The following is a 14,587-nucleotide window of genomic DNA, read 5'->3' as shown; positions in this document are numbered from 1 at the left end:
ACCAAGTTGGTAGCATAAAGATTTGTGCTTCGTTATTCCAACACATTCGTATGAGGAGTATGGGTAACATCGCTGAAAGCAAGAAGGTAATGATCAAGTTTCAATTTAGAAACTTTAACCTACTTAAGGGTGAGACTGTCGAGGAGATGAAAACAAGGTTTAATCATCTGATAGCCGAGATGGACAAGATGAAGTTGGAACCTACTAAGATTGATAAGATTGATACACTCAAGAGTGCATTACCGAGTTCGTATTCCACCTTTCTAATGGTATTGAAGGAAAACAACTACTTCAGTTATGAAGATCTGACCGCAACTGAATTCATACAAAAGATCGAAGCTCGTGAGCATGATCTTAGATGTCAGAAATCTTCTAAGGATAGTCAAGAACCGGCATTTTATGGTGGAAGTATGCCTCTGAGTTCGAAAATCTCTCCAATCACTGCATTTCTTACACAAATTGCAAGTGAGAATGCGACATCTATCTATAGTGATCCAAGAGCATGTTTCTATTCTGCTGGAAGTTCTGGGTCACCTGGTGCTTCTGGTTCATCTAGTGGATCTGGAAATTCATCCACTGCAAGTTCATTTTCATCTTCATTGAATGTAAACATGAAGGAAGCTGAACAAAACTTCGCTTTCTTGTCTGCCTTCATGACCTCATATGAGAATCTGGTTAGTAGTAAGATTGCTACTAGTGATTTTACTGATGAAGATTACGATCAAACCGATCTGGATGAGTTAGAACTTATGGATTTGAAATGGAACATGGTGATGATTGTTCGAAAGGTTAAAAGGTTTATGCAACGAACCGGCAAAGATCTTCATGCTTTAAACAAGAAGGTTATATTTGATAAAATGAAGGTTAAATGTTATAATTTCCAAGAGTTCGACCATTTTGCAAAGGAGTGTGACAAGCCGAAGAAGGAGTATACTGGTCCTAGAAATCAAGATCGAAGTTCAACGAGTAAAAATGGGAATGATGTTATTAAAAGTTTTTGAACCACATCATCTTCTTCTGGGTCACAAGCTATGCTGACTAACCTGGATGGAACTGATTGGTCACAATGACTACCGTGTAACAACAATCAATCCAATTTGGTTAAGTTCAAGACAAATGAAGTTTTTCAAGATGCAAGTGGAAGTTAGTTGTCTTCTGATATGATACGGAAACAGATTCTGATGATACATGTGACAAGTTTCCAACCACTTTTGCTTGCATGGCTAAGATCAATGAGGTTAATTCTTCTGTTCCTATCTCTTCTAATGTGTCTTCTAAAGTAACTTGTGTTGAATGTGAGAAAAACAAACCTAAGTTAGAGTCTTTGAAAAATCACAATGATAGTTTAGTGAGAGAAATTGATTCACTAAAAGATACTTGTCGACAATCTTTAGATTCTCAAATGAGATCTAGAGAAAAGATTGAAGCATTATCGACTAGTAATCATGATCTCAAAGCTAAGTTATCTGTTAAAATGACTATCAACGATCAAACGTTTCAAGAAATTTTGAAACATTGTTCGAAGATAACCGAGCTTGAAAATGAGGTTCTCGAGTTGAAGAACAAGTTGGGCATTTCATAAGTAAATTCCTCTTTAGGAAATAAGAAACAACTCCACAAGTTGTCATAGTCAAACATCCACGAATCGCCCTTTCGTTGAATAGGAGTAGCATATATTTGACAGTCAATATGTTGTACTTGCACAATCCGGTTAATTCTAGGTAAGAATACACGTCGTAAAGGACTAGCATAACCAACAAAGAATCCTTCCACAAACTTAGCACCAAATTTTCCATCAGGATCAAGAACAGTACATTGTTATCCAAACGGCTCAAGCCACTTCAAGTTCGGCTTTCGTCGATTAAGCATCTCGAAACAAGTTTTACCAAACTTCTTTACCTTTAGAGCGCGGTTAAGAGTGTAAAAATCTAAGGCAACTGCGTATGACCAAAAGCTAACAGATAGTTTTGAATCAACATAGCCCTAGCTATCTCAATCAACGTCTTATTCTTTTGTTCAGCAACTCCATTCTATTATGGAGTATAAGGAGCATTGAATTCATGATTAATACCACGCTCGTTATAGTATGGAAGCATTTTGTTGTTCCTGAACTCGGTACCATTGTCGCTTCTGATCCTTCGAATTGGCAGATTATATAACATCTCAAGCTTCTTGTATAAGATCATCAAGTTCTCTAAGGTCTCATCTTTTGACTCAAGAACATCGCACACAAGAAGCATGAGTAATCATCAGTAACCACCAAACAGTAAAGTTCCCCGGTGATACTTTTGACATTCATGGGACCAAACAAATCCATGTTTACCCTCTCGAAAAGTAAGTTGATTAAATTGAGATACTTTGTCGAGTGAGATTTCTTCTTTTGTTTACCCTTCTAACAACTCACGCAATCGGTACAGAAATGAAAACCCTTGACGTTTACCCCTTCAACCAGTTGGTTTTGAACAAGATAGTTCATCTTGCGAATGTTGATGTGACCCATTCGTCGATGCCATAACACATATTCCTTTTCAGATGCCTTGGTGACAAAGCACCAGACAGTGCCTTGAGTCGATGATGCAACACTCTTATAAAGAACATAAAGATCATTCTCACTTGGTTCTTTCATCGATATCCATTCATCTGGTATCTTGAATCTAGGCTTCAGAGTCAAACAATCTTGACTTGTAAAGTGAGTTGAACTACCTTTGTCACAAATTTGGGAGATACTTGGAAAATTATTCTCCAGCTCAGTGATATAATTCCCATTCTCGAACATCACCTTCCCGTTCGATAGAGTACCCTCACCAATAATCTGTGCTTCTTGATTTCCCACAAACCCCACATTTCCTCCTCGAATAGATTTAACATTCTTTAGCAAATGAAGAGTTCCAATCATGTGTCAAGAGGCTCCACTATCCATAATCCAACGTGAGTCATTGGATCTTTAAGGCCATGGCCAGCCATGCAAACATGATGAACAAACTCATCTTAAACATCTTCAATACTTCATCAACTGTCGCTGGAACTCCTTCAGCTGGCACAGTTTCATCACTAATTTATTCAATATTTGCAGCTACTACATGAACTTCATCAGTTGCCACAATCTCATCCTCTTCATTATCAATTCCAAAGTCAATCTTTCCATGAGGCACTTCCACGCCATTTAACCAACCTACAAAACTTTCAAACACATCAGGTGGTAAAAATTATTTAAAAAATTCATTTGGAATTGAATCAAAACTCTTAGGAGATTCTGTCCCCTGAGGATCACTTGTCATCTCCTCAACAATGTTCTCTTGTTGATCATCATACTTAGTCTTGTCACCATCAGTCAGATCAGCAACAATATCTTCAGTTTCCATATTTGCTTCACATACCTATTCTCCAGCTTTCTCATCAATCACCTCAGCAACATTTGCTTGATGAACAATAGAATTCCAGTTGAAACCCTCATCTAGTTGTGCATGACACGCTTTTGATGACGATGCTTCATTCTTCGTTGATGGTTCAGCTGACGCAGGAGAGCTTTGATGATAGATTGCTTGTCGATTGTAATCTCACCCAAAAGGATTAGGACTAGCATCTCCAGCTTCTGTATTAGTACATTCCCTCTTGAACTGACCTTTTTCTTTGCATCGAAAACATTGGACCTTTGACTTATCAAATCTGAGTTTTGAAGTCGTCCCATCAAGGCAGTTCTTACCTGTAATTTCTCTGAATCTTTGTGCTCTACGAACAACACTCGCCATACACCAATGAATATCTAGCATCTTCATTTCCTCATGATTAATCTTATCATAATCCTCTATTATCATGTTGTAATTACCAATACGCTCGGCAATTAAACACTCAAATGACTCTAAAACTGATCCCAGAAAAGCCATATGTTCTTGAACATTTTTGACAGTCAGTCCATAGTTGTTCTTGATATTAACAACTATGTTGCATTGAACAACATCAGATGATGGACTCGTGGGCTTTGGATATTGATCAGGAGCAGAGTTAATTCCATAATAAATGCTTGTGTAATGTGGTATGTTAGATGGTTGACTTGATTGAGAACTACCACCAAACCTACTATTTGTGACAAAAGCAGTTTGAATCTTCGGGCTAGCAGCTACCACAGTTTGTGATGAATTGAAGTATAACTATATGTATTGAGTTACAGTAATACTTTTCATCTTTTGCTTTTTGCAAACTTCAAGCTCTTGTGCTTCCAACTTTTCAATGAATCGATCAAGAGTCAATCTTGCATAATTAATCGGGTTTTAATGTAGAATCATAATGAAAGTGTCCCATTCATCAGATAGAGAATCAGCAAGTTTGTCAATGTATTCATACTCTTTCTTATCAATGCTGAATCGCTTCATTTCATTCACCAAGTGACGGTACCTCTCAGTCAATTGTGCCATTGATTCACCTTTAACCATAGTGAAATATCAAGTTCCTTCCTTAAAATGGCAATCTTGGACTTTCTCATATCTGGATTCCCTCTATCTTTTTTCAGTAAAGCTTCCCAGATTGAGTGACACGATTCATTGTGTTGTAGGAGTTGGAAAATCTCAGACTTAATGGCTTGTTTGAAAAGATTCATCTTCTTATTTTCCTTAAGAAGATTTTGCTTCTCACCTTCAGGTATTTGGGATAACCAACAGCTTGTTCCATTCTCATTTTGTGGAATAATGTACTCCACCTCAACCGCTTCCTATGCCTCATAATTCACATCTTGAACATAGGTCTCGAACTTATCAGCCCAACTTGGATAGTCTTCCATTCTTAGCAACTTCGGTGGATTGTTAGACGTTCCCATTTTATTCTTCAAAATGATATTCTGAAGTATTGGTGACGGGTGTCATAAAAGCATTCAAATCTTCCATCGTTGTATGAAAATCAAAAAAACAGCTTAAACCAACGTATATGTTATAGGAAGCATATAAGTAGTATGCAAGCGTATATGTCTTAACAATGTGTAAGACACTTATACGGCAAACTTATACTTATAAAGAGGTCAATCTTCCAGAGGATAACCCTTATACACCGTATAACCTAAACTTATAAGGATAAGCCACTTTATACGGATAGATCAACTTATACGGCACATAAACAACTTATACGGTGATCACAGAGACTTATACACTTGACATATTGTTCATACTTCAAGATCTGAAACCTGATTATTAGCTTAAATTTGATGATTCCACTCGTGCAGAAATTATAATCAAGTAAAAAATGACCATAATCAACAAAGGAATTTGAATTTTGACGGTAAAATGAATGAGTAATTGAAGAATTAGTGATTTGTTATGGTTTTGACTTTGTAATCTTCAAAACATCAAGTAAATGCGTTCAATTCAGTAGCAAACACGAGCCAAAAGTTCTGATACCACTTGAAAGACCTTTTTCCGGATCATAAACATCATCATATACATGGAGAACGATACGATACGGATCGATAAGTTTGTGTTTACTATACTATATCATATGGCATAAACATATAATAAAGGAATTGATCACATAATCACTCATAATCATCATTATATTGATATAACATTGATAGTACAAACTGATGAGAAATCTCAAAAACCTATTACCAAATATGACAATTACAAGCTATATATACAAATGCCAATGGAGCGTATAAGTATCCTGGCGTATAATACTTATACGCCGCGTACAAGTCTTATACGCTGGCTAGACTTATACGTCCTTAACAAGATTCTACTAATGACATTTTAAGCCCCTGTATCATACAATACAAAAGTAACTCAAAATATTTCCATTAATATTATGAAGGATACAATGAAAATCGATTAGGGTTTCTAGGTGGAATTTTTGTATTTCAGGAAGCTTTCCGTACATAAATATTCTTTTACGAGAGAGTGTGAGAAAGTGTCAACCGTCAAATCACCATATTAGCTCTGTGTTTGTTGACATAAATGTGCCCTATAGTTTCCATAATCAAGCGCACCTGACATCTTCTAGAAACCCTAATGATTGATACATAACATACTCAAACGTATTCAAAATTATTACAAGTGTAAACAGATCTTCGAGTAAGCTTGTAAGCTTTTATTCATGTCGAGCAGACCTTATAACCTTAAGCGTGCTTGGAATAGTTCTCCTAGTAATATCCTACGATATTACCAAACTTTGCTTGATAATATCCTACGATATTACCAAACTTTGCTTGGAATAGTTCTTCAAGAATACTTCAGTCTTCATGATCTTACCAAACTTTGCTTGATAATATCCTATGAGAAAACTTGTTCTTCATTGATCCCTTCACCCTTTTGTCTTTAACTTATTTAAACAAGTTAAGTGTGCTGGTGACACTATAGCTTGCTCGAGGTTGAATCTTTCTCGTTGGAAGTCCTTAGAGTAATTTCTTCAATAACTTCCTTTAAGTATGCTTGGATCACTGTTTATTATTAAACCTTGCTCAATCCACCAAAATACTTGGTTTTAGCTTGGTTAAATCAAGGGTTTTCCCTTAAACAAACGTTGCTTTACTAGAAGAACAACCTTTCTTGATGAATTTTAGTTAGCTCGAAATAACACTTTGAAGATTTCTATAAGATAACTTTTCTCAAAAGAAAAATACATTGCTTGAATAAGTTCTAGGCTTGCTCGAAGAGCCAAATTTGCTCGTTCTCCATACTTAGCCATTTCTTGAGGAGGTTGAGAAGATCCAATCTTTCCTTTGTAGAATATTGATCCCAACACCTTCAACCAGGATCCATGGCTCAACATGCTCAAGGATCCTTTATCCTTCAATCAGGATCCATGGCTCAACATGATCAAGGATCCTCTATCCGATCCTTAGGCATCTTCCAAAAAGGATCATCTATCTTTCCACAACAAGGATCCTCCATCTTTCAATTAGGATCCTTAGGAATGTTTCATCAAGGACCCTCCAACTATCAGCCACAAGGAACCTTTATGCAGAATCAGGGATCCTTAGGAATTCAACATCAAATATCGCCGGATTTGCATGAGGCAGACATTAGTCCTATGCAAACTATTACTTCTGGTGGACCAACTATCATGGATGAGATGCCTTATATTAGATATTGTTCTGGATACCATCATTTAGTCAACCAAGAGATAACAATTACAACAATGTATCCTTAGACACTAACCATTGCTTTATGCAGAATACATGTATTAATCAAGCTATGGCTAATGAGTTACAAAAGTTAAAGGATATGATATCTAGTGTTCCAGGAGTGGTCAGGCCTATTCCTGAAATTCCATATGGAAGTAATAGGATATCTAGGTTTGCTCTGCCCATCTGTGATGCTGAGATACCAAAGAAATTTCTGACTCCCAACGTGAAAGTCTATGATGGCACAACTGACCCGGAAGAACATGTAGCCCAATACAAAGAAAAAATAGAGATTAACCCCATTCCAGAACGACTCAAAGAAGCATGTTTATGTTGGAATTGATCTGCCCAAGACACATATTAGAGTTGATGTGGCTAGTACGTATTGATCCAAGTCGGGTCATACCCAATAACAAGTTAGACAAACACCACGATAATTATTATTAGATATGATCTAAGTAATGATTATCAACACTTATAATATTTGGAAAATGGTTTTCTAAATATTTGCATTTGTGTGTTAAATAAACTATATGGATAATTTATATTTTGAGAGATGTTATTTAAATTGGTTAAATAACATATTGCATGTTACTTATGGTATGTTTTATAACATAAGTATCATAAGTAAATAAAATGTAAGTAATTAAAAAGTGGATTTGAAATTTGGGTGGGAAAATTCCTCCCTCTTCTCTCTCCTTTTATTCTTTCAAATCATGCATGGTTGTTGATTGGGAGATTACTTTTCTTGGAGAAAAACAACCATACTCTCTCACACACACATTGCTCTCTCTCTTTTCTCTCCATTCGGAACCGAGAAGAAGAAGAAGAAGAAGAAGAAGAACAAGGGTGTTCTTGCAAGTGTTTTGGATCCTAGCAACCAAGGTGTTTGTTGGAGCTTGTCGGGTATACAAGTTTGAGGATTCCTCCTTTGGATTCTAGTCGTTCAACCTCATTCATCTCCCTTTGAATCCGTAGACTTGAAGGTATATGTGTTAACACTCTATGGTTGTGTTTTGATAGCATGCATATTCGATATGGATCCGGGCATTGGGTTTTACATAAACGAGTTTATGTGTAATGGTTAACAAGATTTAAATACTTTATTTCCGCTGCGTTTTCCTTAATAAATGGTTATTTTGGACTTTGATAATCTTGCTAAAACCCAACAATGGCATCAAGAGCCGCTTATACGGATACATGCTTCATAGATCTAAAAATTTTCGGGTTTTATGGTGTGTTTCACCATATGGCCGAAAGTTCTTTAGGCTTTTGGTTACCCCTTGGTTCCTCAAGATTATACTTTACATGCATGTGATAATCTTGAAGAATTAAGTCATGTGGATGATTAATTATTTTGTTTGGACAAAACCCGAAACGTTTGGTTTTGTTTCTCTTGGCCGAAAGTTTTATGGGTAAGAGGGGAACCATTTTGGTCTTCTAAGACCTTGCATATTTGGATGTGAATTTGGATGTTCATAACCTAGCCATGACCTTTGGATGTGTGTCTGTGTTGTGATTTGTTCGGTTTATTCTATATGGTTGTAATATTCATTTATTTGGGTTTGTAATCTATTTATTCATTTCATATTGGTTTGCAATAATAAGTAGATTACTTGTATTTCTTTTACTAGAGAAAAATGTATTAGGATATATTTTTTGTAAAAGTAGTAGCAACAAAGTTACGGTTTTGGTTTTGGGCCTTAATGGACTTCATAGTCCAAGATGGGATTTTAGCCCAATGGCCAAAGCCCAAACTTGGAGGCCCAAGGAAGCTAGGAGCTAAAGTTGGAGCCCAAATAGAAGACCAAATAAAGCGGAAGAGTCACAACACTAGGTGGACACTTGAAGCATATGGATGCGGGATCAAGTGGGAGTTCACCGACAAATGTCTTGTGTCATTCTCGTCCCTTAGGAGAGACCTTTTGGTACACTTGTTTCGTTAAACAAGTGTTGTCATACTAGGTGGCTATGGTTATGGACTTGTGTTTGTTTTATGCTTATGTGGTTGATTTGTGTTTATTGTTTTATCATGTTTGGATATTAACAATTAAAATCGACAACTAGCATAAAAGTGATTCCTTTGAAATTATTAAGTGATAAAATTGGTTTTATTGACTATTATTGATTTCATAATAAAATGGGTTTTATTTAAAGGAATTTGAAAATTGGTTTTCAAAGGTACAATACATTTGAATGCATGCAAATGGAAGGTACATTAAATAGTTTTCCAATCTAGAATTTTGAAAACTAAAATCCCTTTTAAAACAAGTTGAACACCATCCTTTTATACGACACTTAAGTCACTTGTAGACTTGATGTGGGGATAGGGTCACCTAACCACATTTAAGAAAACTTGTTATCTTGAGGTGGTTTTACAATACTTGTGGGATGAGGGTCACCTAACCACTTGTATGTGTAAAATCACACGTGTGTGTAAGTAGGACGGCTTGATTTGAAACCATGTGAATAGGGTCACCGGCACATGGCGTTCAAAGGTGTTGATGGGATTAAACGTGCCAACTAAACATATGATGTTTAACCGATCCCATAAAACTAGAAGTTGCAAAGGGTTGCAATTGTCAAACGTTGACTACCTTGTTAATTTGAATAGTAGGATAAGGGTCACCTAACTACTATTTGAATGAAACGTTGGATTCTAGATTTTAATTAATAATTGTCTTGGAGACATTAAAGGGTATTAAAGATTAAAATTTATTGATATCGAAAATACTAAATTGAACTTTGTTAAATTCTTTTATAGATGGCCATAAACAATCCACAGAACGTTATTATCCCTCACGTGCATAATCTATCACTAAGATCCATTCTAGATAAGGATCGTCTAAACTTTAATAACTTTATGGACTGATATCGAAACTTGAGAATTGTTCTCAAGCAAGAGAAAAGTCCTATATATTAGACGATCCTATTCCCGATGAACTCGACGTCAACAACTTGGATGCCTATGCGGATTGGCTGAAATACACCGAAGATTCGGTGCAAGTTTCTTGCCTCATGTTGGGAACAATGATTCCCGAGATCCAAAAGGATTTCGAGAATCATGGGGCGTATGACATGATTACCCAGCTTAAGGAAATGTTCCTTACTCAAGCTAGGGTGGAGCGCTTCGAAACGGTTCGAGCACTTCATGCATGTCATATGGAAGAAACCCAATCCGTATCATCTTATGTGCTTAAGATGAAAAGCCACATTGATCGGCTTGAATGGCTTAACTGTCCCGTCTCAAAAGAGTTAGCCACGGATTTGATCCTAAACAGCCTAACTAAAAGGTTTGAGACATTCATTATGAACTACAACATGAACGGATGGGACAAAAGCATTGGTGAGCTTCATGCAATGCTTAAGACAGCCGAAGCCGGAATGGATAAAAAGGTTTTACCCGTTCTCACGATCAATGAGGGTGGCTTGAAGAAGAGGCATCACCCGGAACCAAAGGCAAAGGTTGCCATTGGTAAGGGACAAGTCAAGAAGGGATTCAAGGGAAAGGAAAAGGCGGAACCCAAACCTAAGAAGCTAAAGGTTAGCGCTGAGGATCCGTGCTTTGGTTGTGGGGAGATAGGTCATTGGATGAGAAATTGTCCAACCTATCTCAAGGAGTTGAAAGCTAAGAGGTATGCGGGGAAAACCTCAGGTACAACTTACATGATCCATATTGATCTTAATATTATTTCTTCTAACACATGGGTATTGGATACCGGATGTGGAACTCATATATGCAATTCATTGCAGGGGTTCAAAAGAAGAAATGATTTCAAGAAAGGAGATATAAGTCTCTTCATGGGCAATGGAGCAAAGGTTGACGTCCAAGCCCGAGGATATTATGTTTTGAAGCTTCCAAATGGTTTGGAAGTTCTTTTGAAAAACATTATGTATTCTCCTAGTTTGACTAGGAATATTATCTCTGTTTCTGTATTAAGACAATTTGGTTATGATTTCAAGTTTGTAAACAATGGTTTTTATGTATTCATGAATGATGTCTTTTATTTTAAAGCAATGCCGTGTAATGGCATTTATGAATTGGTTCATGATGATACATCCATTGATAACTCGTTGTACCAAGCTAGCACCAAAAGACTCAAATTGGATTTGAGTAAAACTTTTCTTTGGCATTGTCGCATTGGTCACATAAACAAAGATCGGATTCATACACTTCAAAAGAATGGTCTTTTGAAATCAAGTGATGATTCATTTGATGAATGTGAATCTTATTTATTGGGAAAGATGACCAAGGAGCCCTTTAGTGGAACTAATGAAAGGGCGAAAGACTTATTAGGTATCATACATTCGGATGTATGTGGTCCTTTTAGGACAATGACAAGGAATGGTGAAAGATACTTCATTACCTTTACCGATGATTATAGTCGCTATGGGTATGTGTTCTTGTTAAGACATAAAAATAAAGCCTTTGAAATGTTCAAAGTCTTCCAAAATGAAGTACAAAATCAACTCAACAAAACAATCAAAGTACTTCGATCCAGTAGAGGAGGTGAATACCTCAATGATGCGTTTCTAGATCATCTAATGAGTTGTGGGATTGTCTCACAACTTACTCCAACCGGAACACCACAATATAATGGTGTGTCTGAAAGGAGGAATCGAACTCTATTGGATATGGTTCGATCCATGATGGCTAGAAGCACATTACCTCTATCATTTTGGGGTTTCGCACTGATCTCTGCTGCCCTTATTTTAAATATGGCACCAACCAAGAAAGTGGAAAGGACACCTTTTGAAATATGGCATGGAAAGGTTCCATCATTATCATATTTAAAGGTATGGGGCTGTGAGGCTTATGTTAAGATATACACCCCTGATAAACTTGAAACTCGTTCCACTAAGTGTATATTTGTAGGATATCCCGAAGATTCAATGGGATATTACTTCTACAATCCAAATGAGCATGAAGTGTTTATAGCTCGCAAGGCTAAGTTCTTGGAAAGAAGGTTCCTTATGGAAGGAACTGATAGAACTATGGTACTCGAGGAAGATCGAGAACCACAAGCCGATACACGTTTGCTTGACACTAGTAACCAACAAGAGGTTGTTGATGATGATCAAATGGTTGATCAAAACACACAAAACGTTCGCAAATCTGGTAGAATTAGCACTCCACCTGAAAGATATGGATATTTCACGGATGGATGCTATGTGGTAGATTCCGATGAACCAACCACATACCGAGATGCAATGTCACAATCTGATTGTGATAAATGGCTGGAAGCCATGAACGTTGAGATGCAATCCATGCAAGACAACCAAGTATGGGACCTGGTTGCTCCACCTCTTAATTCCAAACTGGTTGGAAGTAAGTGGGTTTTCAAGAAGAAAACTGATATGCATGGAAAGTTGGATACTTACAAAGCTAGACTTGTAGCAAAGGGTTTCACTCAAACTCAAGGGGTTGATTATGATGAACTTTCTCGCCCATGGCAATGCTAAAGTCTATAAGGATATTGTTTGCCATAGCCGCATATTATGACTATGAGATATGGCAAATGGATGTCAAAACTGCTTTTCTAAATGGACATCTTGAGGAAGATGTCTATATGGCTCAGCCCGAAGGTTTAGTCGATCCACAACATCCTAACAAAGTATGCAAGTTGAAGAAATCAATCTATGGATTGAAACAAGCATCTAGGAGTTGGAATCACCGTTGATGATGAAGTTAAGAAATTTGGATTCATCAAAAACGCTGATGAAGCTTGTGTGTATAAGAAAGCTAGTGGGAGCATCATTACCTTTCTGGTATTATATGGCGATGACATATTACTATTTGGAAATGACATTCCAACCTTGGAAGGTGTAAAGGCCTGACTTGGAAGTTGTTTTTCCATCAAGGATCTTGGTGAGGCCGCCTATATTCTAGGAATAAGGATCTATAGGGATAGATCAAGGCGGTTGATAGGTTTGAATCAAAGTGCATACATTGACAAGATCTTAAAAAGGTTCAAGATGGAGAACTCTAAGAAGGGTTTAGTACCTATTCAAAGAGGAATAATGTTGAGTACTTCTCAATGTCCAAGCTCAAAGGATGAGCAAGACAAAATGAATGGAATCCCATACGCATCTGCTATAGGATCCATCATGTATGCCATGATTTGCACCACACCGGATGTGTCATGCGCTTTGAGCATGACAAGTAGATACCAACAAAATCTGGGAACCAGCCATTGGATGGCGATTAAGAGCATATTGAAATACCTTAGGAGGACTAAGGATATGTTTTTGATATATGGCTCTGGTGAAGAGGAACTCGTTGTAAAGGGTTACACGGATGCGAGTTTCCAAACTGATCTAGATGATTCTCGATCACAATCGAGATATGTCTTCATTCTAAATGGTGTTGTTGTCTCTTGGAAGAGTGCAAAACAAGACGGGGTAACCTTGTCCACCCTTGAATCGGAATACATCGCCGCCTCATTGACAGCTCAAGAAGCTGCATGGATTAGAAAGTTCGTGGCCGATCTAGGGGTATTCCGTACCATTCAGGACCCTCTAGAAATCTTTTGTGATAACGAGGGCGCGATTGCTCGAATCAAGGAACCCCGTGCACATCAAAAGACTAGACACATTGAGCGGAGATTCAACTACATAAGGGATGATGTTGAAAAAGGAAATATATGTATTCACAAAGTTCACACTGAACAAAACATTGCGGATCCACTCACGAAGCTCCTTGAAAGGACAAAGCATGAGGGTCATACTTGCGCCTTAGGACTTCGATATTCTAGTGATTGTGGTTTATTATTATGATATATTTGGATATCGGAACAATTGTTATTTTGGCTCATTCATATGATTGTGTTTTATTATTATGACTTTTGAGTTATGTTCCATTTTAGCATGTTTAAATCCGTGAATAAGTTAATTATTCTAAATGTCCGTAGTCGTTCATATTTGTGGGAACAAGTATGAAGGTAAGACTATTATGAACTTGGATTGGTGGATATTCATAAGGCATGAATATATAGCAAAGGGTTTGCTTCCAAGGTTCATAGATATTTATGGGATAAATATTGGACATGACCCGCCCTCAAATTTTACTGCATGGAATCCTTGTGATTTGTGATCATGAGTAAATTTGAGTAAAGGCGAACATCATAGTATCCTCCGACCTGAGATACATATTGGGTCTTGATATTCACCGACTATTATACTTTGACTTAGTTCTCCACTGCTCTGAAATATGTCAGTACATAAGACTAAGCTCAAGTATAGTACAAGGTGATAGTGAGAGACGTATGTAGTCAATAAGGGATTTGTCCCTCTTATTCGTTGAGAGTTAAATGTCTAAGGCCTGAAAAGTTAGATCAACAGAGAATGATCACTCTGTGTCTCTGGATTTAACACGACATTTGTGGCAAAAGGATAAATGATAGTTTCACCAAATCATTTTCAAGTATGGGACTCGAAGGGGATGATGTTATTGAATGGCACTTCGTCATGCGTATTAGGGAT

This window comes from Bidens hawaiensis, unplaced genomic scaffold, assembly GCF_021521415.1.
Source record: "Bidens hawaiensis isolate Kalapana, Puna unplaced genomic scaffold, B.hawaiensis_p1.1 tig00049710_1, whole genome shotgun sequence".
Lineage (NCBI taxonomy): Eukaryota > Viridiplantae > Streptophyta > Magnoliopsida > Asterales > Asteraceae > Bidens > Bidens hawaiensis.
This window is presented reverse-complemented; position numbering follows the sequence as displayed.